The following is a 10703-nucleotide window of genomic DNA, read 5'->3' on the forward strand; positions in this document are numbered from 1 at the left end:
TGCAGCTTTAAGGCCAGACTGTGCATATATGTAAATGTAATGGCTGTTGAATGCCTAGTTATTTTTTAAAAAGATATAACGTTACTATAGAAGTCTATGGGAAAACATTTGGTTGTGTGTAACCTTGAGGGACATAGGGCCTTCACAACAGTTCTCCATCTGTTCCAGACTTGTGCTCTTCGTTTAGCTTCTCCCCATGACATGTGGATTGATCTCAGTTCTGATTCCAGGGTTCGTCGCCAGGTTGTTACGGGTCTTCCACTCTTTCTCTTGCCTTGTGGGTTCCAGTCGAGTGCTTGTCTCGTGATGATTCCTTGCGGCCTTCTTAGGATGTGATCTATCCGCCATTTCCTTTTCTTGATGGTATCTATTATTGGAGCTTGGTTTGTTCTGTTCCAAAGATCCTGGTTTGATATTTTCTCAGGCCATCTTATTTTTAGCAGTTGTCTGAGGCATTTGTTGATGAAGAGGTCGTGTTCTGTCTTCTTTGTTTGTTTCTATGTCTAATCTACAGTTACAAACTGTTCCTCTTCATTTTATATACAGAAACTGTAAGAATGCGTTTCTGTGAGTGTAATCTACGTATTCCAACTGTGAGTGTATAGACGTATGACTGGTGTTCAAGACTTCAGGTCAACTTATGGGAGACACGACCCGGAGCGAACTAGAACGTTGTCTACCTGATAGGACAGGATATCTTTACAAACCCATTACTTTAGTCATAAATGTTAACATTAATTTTATTTGTGCAAATCTAGACAACATCATGAACACCACTTCCGGAAACGTAATCTCTTTGTGGTCCTTGAATACTTATCAGCTGAGTAGAGAAGCTGCCCCCCCCCCCCCCCCCCCCCCCCATGAGTTCCCCGTGATGCAGCTTGTCACATTTGGAATTGATGGTGTATAGGGTGCACCTATCTGCATTTGAGAACCTCCGGTGGGGCGAGTTATCAGCGTTTCAAAGGTACCAACCATGGTATCCCGATGGATCCCAGAAAAATCTTTTTTCAAGTATCGTCCCGATAGCCGATATCCATCCATCCATACATCTTGTTATCAGTGGAATGTCGATTAAACTGAGGATTTGAATGTAGCTATCGTTGAGGTGTACATTAACAATACCACGGCGTTGCATCTGAATGCATCATCTAATTATAATGAAATTTCACTTCATGTATGAACCGCACGTGATGCACGTACACAAAGAAGCCAAAATGTGTGCGCCTATAGGGGACCTCACAATCACTAAAGCAGCTGAGCTGAGCATACGTTTGAAAATGCCTCCGAGACATTATCTCAATGAGCAGAGGTGAGGTGAGGTGAAATGGGGTTTAACGTCGCGTCCAAGATTATTGCACTAATATAGCGACGTGCATGTACGTGTGTGTGTTTGTGTGGCTGCTTGTACTAGTCCGGACTGATGCCGATTTATAGTGCTAGCTCACTGAGATACCATGCCGCAGTTTAACGTGAATACCCCACTCAGACACAGTATACTGACTCTGAGTCGACCAGTCCTTGTTTTAGCCCCTTTATGCCGAGCGCCAGACAGGGTAACAACAAGTACCATTTTTAAACGTCTTTTGGTATGACGCGGCCGGGGATCGAACCCCGTACCTTTCCGCTCTCCGGGCGGTCTCAATGAACAGACAAAATGGCAATATCTCTCACGATCACCTTGCCCGAATGTTTAACAAAGCAAAAAGTGTAATTTCTCAACTGTTGGACAAGTACCGTCAAAACAGTTGGGGTTGAAATGAGGGTTGGACGTAGCAGGCCGAAAAAATGACACCAAGGCAAGATCGTCTCATTACAGTGTTAGCGCATGCACTAGCACTACTAATCGATTCAAATCTGATCCTGTTATCAATAGAGACGTCCATACTATAACAAAAATAATAAATAATAATTCATAAAAACTGGAATATATATTGCAATTAACACTAAAGAATCGTTTTTATATTCGGAACAACGACGGATTCTGAATCTTCCAATAACATTTGTCAAATATCACTTTACAAAAGTGTTACAAGGAAAATTATTCATGTATATAACATAAATATTTTACGCTTTTTCTGACACCATGTTCAAGAAATTTTGAAATTCTGGTCTTTATGTCATCTTCTATGTTATCCGTGACACAAAGGTAAATGTTGTGCTTCTTCTTCTTCCACCTGCACTTTAGAAGTCTACACATTTGTAAAAAATACGAATAAAATCCAATACCGCACTCGACGCCCAGGGCGCTCTCACAATTAGAAATAGGAGGCTCTTATTGTTGAAAGATAAATTTCGTGGTTTAAGCTGACAGCCTGAAATGTTTATGTACGTCAGATACATTTTTCCAGAATTAAATTGCCCATAATTAATGATGCATATAACACAGGAGTGCGTATTATACGCGTATGAATAAGTCGTGTTTACATTGATCAATCGGAAGGGGTGCTAATATATTAGCAAATATCGCCGTGGGCGCTTATTAGAACGGGGCGCTTATTACGTCGAATACGGTAATAATAAAAAAAAGTGTCCGGTGACGTCACAATAGCAATGGTGTCATGGAATTGTTCCATGACGACGTTCCTGGTCAAAGCGCTCAGCACATTGTGCTTAGACGTAGCTTGCCATCAGGATCAGACTGTTATGGTTATTTTAATCCCTTGGCCTTTATCAGCGTTTGTCGCCTCTTACGACAAGCAGAGTTGCCTTTTATGGCAAGCATGGATTGCTGCCAACTGTGACAACAGAAAACACACAACATTTGATGTATGTATTGATACCCTGCTTTTAGTAAGCCTACAGGTCGTGTATGGGTACTGCTGAAGTCAGCCTACAGGTCACGTATTGGTACTGCTGAAGTCAGCCTACAGGTCACGTATTGGTACTGCTGGAGTGAACCTACTGATCATGTATGGGTACTGCTTTAGTACGTCTACAGGTCATGTATTAGTACTGCTCAAGTGAATATACAGGTCGTATATTGGTACTGCTGAAGTGATCCTACAGGTCGTGTATTGGTACTGCTAAAGTGATCCTACAGGTCACGTATTGGTACTGCTGAAGTCAGCCTACAGGTCATGTATTGGTACTGCTGAAGTGATCCTACAGGTCACGTATTGGTACTGCTGAAGTCAGCCTACAGGTCATATATTGGTACTGCTGAAGTCAGCCTACAGGTCACGTATTGGTACTGCGGAAGTGATCCTACTGATCATGTATTGTCACTGCTGAAATGATCCTACCGATCATTTTTGGTACTGCTGAAGTCAGCCTTCAGGTCATGTATTGGTACTGCTGAAGTCAGCCTACAGGTCATATATTGGTACTGCTGAAGTGAACCTACAGGTCATGTATTGGTACTGCTGAAGTGAGTCTACTGATCACGTAGGGGTATTGCTGAAGTGGTTTTGACCTCAACATGGAACTTTCATATCACACTGGCACTTACTTTAATGGTTCGGGTGGACATGCTTAATGACATGGTTGACCATGTGGCGTCGTGCCCCGACGACGCCGATTATTACTCATGATACTGATAAGGTTCAGACTTAACTGTTTACATGCTGCCGACATATAGCAGACAAATTAATGGGTGCGGTGTTTTCACAAAATGAAAAGTATATGATCACTGTAGATCAGTGATGTCACCACGTGTTCGCGAAAAGGGTAAGCATGTCATGCCCCGCCGGCAGCACCGGTCCCTAACACGCTTTGCATAAATTATCTAAGTGTTTATATGTTGTCTAAGGCAGAACCCAGTTGCAATATTCCAGCTGTGTGACGGCTGTATGATAATCGAGTTTGAGAAAGCTTCAGCAAGCCGATATCTACGGAAGCCTTTTAGGGCCATTTGGTTTTTTCCGATACTATCTTGAAATTTCAAGATACTAAGTTGAAATTTCAAGATACTAAGTTGAAATTTCAAGATACAGAAGTTGAAATTGCAAGAAAAGAAAATCCGAAGATGTAAAAATACGTTTGAAGTGAATGATCTTGAAATTTCAACTTAGTTTCTTGAAATTTCAACTTAGTATTTTGAAATTTCAAGAAAGTATTGAAAAAAAAACAAAAAACAAATGGCCCTAAAAGGCTTCCGTAGATATCTGATTGGCACACACACATATTTCATATTAAATGGGCTGCTAAAATTTGCCCAGGATTCGTCTGCAGTGACCACTGGTGAATGGTTTTCAGATCTTGGCAAAGAGGTATCAAATTGGACAAACAAGATCTGATTTTAATGAACTTGTGAAAAACCGTTCTCATTGCTGCATGTTAAACATCATTCAGTTCTTGTGACCTTAATCAAAGATCAGTGTTGTCACCTAATTTGCTTTTTTCTCGTTGCCATATTTCATGTACATGAAAATACTGGTATCTCTTTTCGTCTTTTATCTTAGTGAGTGAGAAGACACCGCTTTGAACAGTATTCTTGTTACACCACGGAGTGTCAGTCTAATGTGGGAGAACCTTTTATCTTAGGTTTGTGTCATCTTTTATCAAGATCATATATGCCAGCCCCCGTGTAGCCTTACATCAAAGATAACTTCGACACCTCGTAATACAGATCAATCGTGTCACCGTCAATAATAGACTGGTATCGCTATTTCAGCCTCAATTAAAATACCATGTCTTCTTATGATTTGCCTGTTTCGACGCCGTTTGTGTTTTAAATACCAATAGTGTCCCCTATCAAAGATTTTTCTCATCAACATAAATTGAAAATCTTTCATGTCACCTTATGTTATGTGAGGTGAAATTAGGTTTAACGTCGCGTCCAAGATTATTGCACTTATATAGGGACGTGCATGCACGTGTGTGTGTGTGTGTGTGTGTGTGTGTGTCTGTGTGTGTGGCTGCTTGTTCTAGTACGGACTGATGCCGATATATAGTGCTAGCTCACTGAGATTCCATGCCGCAGTGTAACATGAATACCCCACTCAGACACAGTATACTGACTCCAAGCCAACCTTGTTTTAGCCCCTTAATGTCGAGCGCCAGACAGGGTAACAAGTACCATCTTTTAACGTCTGGTGTGACGCGGCCGGGGGATCGAACATACAGGTCGTATACAGGGGATTGATAGGCATTTCGAAGTTGGGAGAAAATGCATGACACTTTTGTAAGGATAGCAACTTCTTTTTATAATGATGATTCAGTTGGTGAAGAAGCAAGAAGAGGCTCTGAAACGTCGTACAAAGAATAACAAGAAGTTATTGTCCATAAAAAAGTCAGGTATTCACACATAGTTCAGTTCCTTGATTTTTACTGGCGCTTGGTCATTCTGCGATCCATACACAAGCAGAGTTATTTAACATCTGACTTTTAGCCAGTGCAGTTCTCTTACCATTGGTGAAACATGATCAAATTTTCGTGATATTGCCATCAGTCCAGCAGCAGCAAGCTGAACATGCTACAGTTCCTGGATCAAGTGAGTGAGTGAGTATGGTTTTACGCCGCTTTTAGCAATATCCCAGCAATATCACGGCGGGGAACACCAGAAATGGGCTTCACACATTGTACCCATGTCGGGAATCGAACCCGGGTCTTCGGCGTGACGAGCGAACGCTTTAACCACTAGGCTACCCGACCGCCCCTCCTGGATCAAGGGCTTGGGTAAGCCAATGGGGATGTTGCAGTAAACAAGATGGCATGTTACTCGTGAGTTGGCCAATACAGCAGCTGTTTTGCAGTATAACTGCGAATGTGGCCAATAAATATGGTGTTATGAAATGGCTTCTTGTAGATTCTATTTATATAGGCTTCTGCACAGGGAACTGAGTTCAATAGAACTCCCAAGATTTCGCACCTGGGTAGCTGGCTTAATGATATGATGCTTCATGTCTCCCCTTGTTGCTCAATATGAAACATCTCTCTGTCCCTTATATTAGATCCTTCTTGTCGCCTAATATGAAACATCTCTCTGTCCCTTATATTAGATCCTTCTTGTCGCCTAATATGAAACATCTCTCTGTCCCTTATATTAGACCCTTCTTGTTGCCTAATATGAAACATCTCTCATGTCCCTTTATCAGAATCATTCTTGTTATCTAATATGAAACATCTTCAATGTCCCTAATGTCAGAATCATTCTTGTCACCAAATATGAAACACATTCTCATTTCGCTTATATCAGAATCATTCTTTTTGATGAAACATCTCTCATGTCCCCTATATCACAATCATTGTTTTCACCAAATATGAAACATATTCTCATTTCTCTTATATCAGATCCTTCTTGTCGCCTAATATGAAAGATCTTTCATGTCCTTATATCAGAATCATTCTTTTTGATGAAACATCTCTCATGTCCCTATATCAGAATCATTCTTGTCACCTAATATGAAACATATTGAATGTCCATATATCAGAATCATTCTTGTCACCTAATATGAAACATCTTGAATGTCCCTTATATTAGAATGCTTCTTGTTGCCTAACATGAAACATCTTGTTATCTAATATGAAACATCTTCAATGTCCCTTATGTCAGAATCATTCTTGTCACCTGATATGAAATATCTCTCATGTCCGTCATATCAGTCCTTCTTGTTGCCTAATATGAAACATCTTTCGTAAGTCTTGTCACCTTACATTAAATATCCTTTTTGTCATCCAATATGAAAATTCTTACATTCCCTTTAAATAAGGTGGTGAGGTGAAATGGGATTTAAGGTCGCGTCCAAGATTATTGCACTTATAGAGCGACGTGTGTGTGTGTTGGGGGGGGGGGGGGGGGGGGGGGGGGAGGTGTGGTTGAGGTGAGGTGAGGTGAAATTGGATTTCACGTCGCATCCATGATTATTGCACTTATATAGCGACGTGCATGCAGCACGTGTGTGTGTGTGTGTGTGTGTGTGTGTGTGTGTGGCTGCTTGTACTAGTCCAGACTGATGACGATTTGTAGTGCTAGCTCACTGAGATACCATGCCGCAGTTTAGCATGAAATACCCCACTCAGACACAGTATACTGACTCTGAGCCGACCAGTTGTTTTAGCCCCTTAATGCCGAGCGCCAGACAGGGTAACAACAAGTACCATCTTTTAACGTCTGTTGGTATGACGCGGCTGTGGATCAAACCCCGGACCTTCCACTCTCCGGGCAGACACTCTGCCACTAGACCACAGAGGCCTTTAAATAAAAGATGCTTCGTGTAGCCTTCTATGAAAAATCCTTCGTGTCCCCTACGAACAAAAATCTTCCTCGCTGATGATCATTTAAGAATTCTTCAAGTAGGTTTACATCAAAGTTCCTTCTTCATGTCTCATATGAATACTCTTTGTTCACTAATTTGAAAAATTCTGGAAAACAAATAAAAATTGTAGGCTAAAATAGTTTAATACTGTTATTTGTCAATGTATTTGACATCATGCACACAGCACCTCACATAACCGCATCATTCAATGCAAACAAGTCATCAACAGCAACTTGGAACATACATAGGACTACGCAATTACAGATAGGTATACTTTACTAATACCACAGGAAATCCTTACTCTCATTTACAACTGACAAAACTACTGCACACAGAGATCTGCTCAACATCCCCAAGTACATTCATGGGAATGCTCTGGTATATGTCATTTACTGAAGACCAATCCCAAACCCCCCCTCACCCCAATCCCCACCTCACCCCAAACCCCACCTCACCCCAATCCAGTTCAGTAACCTCAACACCTTACACATGTAGTCATCAACAGTCTAAAACCCAATTGCCATTTAACAGTTTTATCATGTCACAAAACCTCAAATCACATTTTACAACAAAAGCTTAGTACAGGAAACAGTGTTTGTCCCCCAACTCAACAGGTATCGTTCTGGACCCGTGAAGATCCCGGGGTAGAATAGGTCTTCAGCAACCCATGCTTGCCGTAAAAGTTGACTATGCTTGTCGTAAAAGGCAACTAACAGAATAGGGTGGTCAGGCTCGCTGACTTGGTTGATGCATGTCATCGTATTCCAATTGTGTGGATCGATGCTCATGATATTAATCACTGGATTGTCTGGTCCAGACTCGATCATTTTACAGACTGCCGTCATATAGCTGGAATATTGCTGAGTGCGGTGTTAAACAACAAACAAACAGTGATGTATCAATTTCATCATAGGGTAGATAAATTTGTCACTGAAACATGAACATATTGAATGCTTCAAAATCATAACTTGCCTGATATGAAATAAGTTCTAACAAAGTTTGAATAATGCAGCTCAAGGAGCCATCATGACAGCATGGAGCCACCATCACGACAGCATGGAACCACCATCAGAGAGCATGGAGCCACCATCACGACAGCATGGAGCCACCATCACGACAGCATGGAACCACCATCAGAGAGTATGGAACCACCATCACGACAGCATGGAGCCACCATCAGACAGCATGGAGCCACCATCACGACAGCATGGAGCCACCATTACGACAGAATCGAGCCACCATCACGACAGCATGGAGCCACCATCACGGCCATTACCACATGGAATCACAGAACTAGCTGCCATTACAGATGCCCTCATCAGTTCCTAGTTTAATATCAGTGTTGTATATGTTACTACCAGGAACTATGGATTGTCCCGTTAGAAATGTTTGTGCATGTACAGCCCACTTCTACATCTCCATAAAATAATTTTAGAATCTAATATACCAATCTCTTCCGAAATCTTCAATTACATAAACTTTTTCCCATTGAAAGTGAATTTTGAATAGGATTCAAGATGGAAAACAAGAACTGGTGGTTCTTTCGTTGGGAATGCAATCTTGTTTTCCCAAACCTGTACTAGTTATTGTTTTGGCAGACTTTTATGGGACGATCCGTTAGTGATCCGTTAGTGACTGAAACTGAACAAGGAACAGATTAGGGGATCAAGTAACTGCAGCTATCATGGACCAACCGAAAATGTACAAACCACAAAATTAGTTTAAAAAAGCAAAACTCATGCCTCATGTAAAAATACTACCAATTACTTCCTATCATTCTAATATGTTGAAAACATAAAGAGATTGAAATTGGATATTTTTTCAAGAAAGTCAGCAGACCATCGTGAGTTTGAGTTGAGACATTAATTTGTCAAGGCCTGATAGTCCCCAAATCCTGTGATTCCTGCTGATGACACTGCAGTACATCACAACAACCTATCCAGGTGACCATAAACAAGAAACATGGTGATCCTGCAAGGAATATAGACTTGCTATCAGTTTTCTGATTATTATTCCTGTTTCATAAACATAGATCAACAATAACATATACAGTAGCGCCTCATTTATACGGGCACTTGCGTCATTTCACAATTCATCCGTATAAACGAATGTCCGTATAACTGAAACCAGCTTCTTACTGGAAGAGTTACTTCCCTTCAAAAGATATACAAAGGGTACACAAAAAGTTTCAATATGTGTTTGTGGCAAACCATTTCACCTTTTACAGGAATTTGTAAAGAAGTTTATGTATTGTCTGTTATGAGTAATTCTACCATAAGATGTCTTGCATCAACAGAAGATATGTGCTACCCAAAACATATATGGACAATGAATGTTCTGTGATGGATTTTGTCATGTTGGTTTACCATTGATTGTACATCAAATTTCCCTGACTTCGTTTTGTTTTGTCTGTGTTTTTTTTAACACCTGACTGAATGAGTGAGTGAGTGAGTGAGTTGGGTTTTACGCCGCTTTTAACAGTATTCCAGTAATATCGCGGCATGTCAGCTTAATGTGGGAGGAAAGCCCGAAGTGATGCAGGTCTCAGACGTTTACCACTTCGGTGAAACCCACGAGCACGGGTATGGTGCTGACAAACCTAGAAACATAATTGGGGCGAACCGGTATTCAAACCCACAACCATAGGTTTCTGGCGTGTCCAAGGGAGGCAACTCTGCACAGTGAATCACGGCGCCTATGACGACCTGGCCACCCATGCCCCGCAGCTCATGATTTATAGTCTTATCTATACAGACATAATCTGCAGTTGAAAACATATGTTGACTGTAAGTGAGTATGGTTTGTACGCCACTTTTAGCAGTATTCCGGCAATATCACTGCAGGGGACACCAGAAATTGGCTTCACACATTGTGCCCATGTCGAGAATCAAACACAGAGTGAATGCTTTCATAACGCGGCTACACCAACACCTTCTGTTGACTCTAACCATTACATTGTAAGGGTTATTTCAACGGTACATGTACTTCAAAGATGCTTCATAGTCTGTGTGGACACACCAGGGGATAGTGTTCTGCCAAGAGGTGAGGTGAAATTGGGTTCAACATCGCATCCAAGATTAATGCCCTTATATAGCGACGCATGCATGTGTGTGTGTGTCTGTCCGTGTCTGCTTGTACTAGTCTGGACTGATGCCGATTTAAAGTGCTAGCCAAGTGAGATACTATGCCACAGTTTAACATGAATACCCCACTCAGACACAGTATACTGACTCTGAGCCGAGCAGTCCTTGTTTTAGCCCCTTAATGCTGTGGGTAACAACAAGTACCATCTTTTAAAGTCTTTTGGTATGACGCGGCTGAGGATCGAACCCCCGACCTTACGTGACTCCGGGCGGACGCTCTACCACAAGACCACGGAGGTGGTCTGTTCGGCCAGGCTCCCTTCAGCTTCAAAATATTTTGAAATAATGAAATGATTTTAGAACAAATAGGGCCATTGTCTGAGAAAAGGTAAATCATAATCAATGGACCATTGATGTACAT

The sequence above is a fragment of the Haliotis cracherodii genome, unplaced genomic scaffold, assembly GCF_022045235.1.
Source record: "Haliotis cracherodii isolate W230 unplaced genomic scaffold, xgHalCrac1.p SCAF_16, whole genome shotgun sequence".
NCBI classification, from domain to species: Eukaryota; Metazoa; Mollusca; class Gastropoda; order Lepetellida; family Haliotidae; genus Haliotis; species Haliotis cracherodii.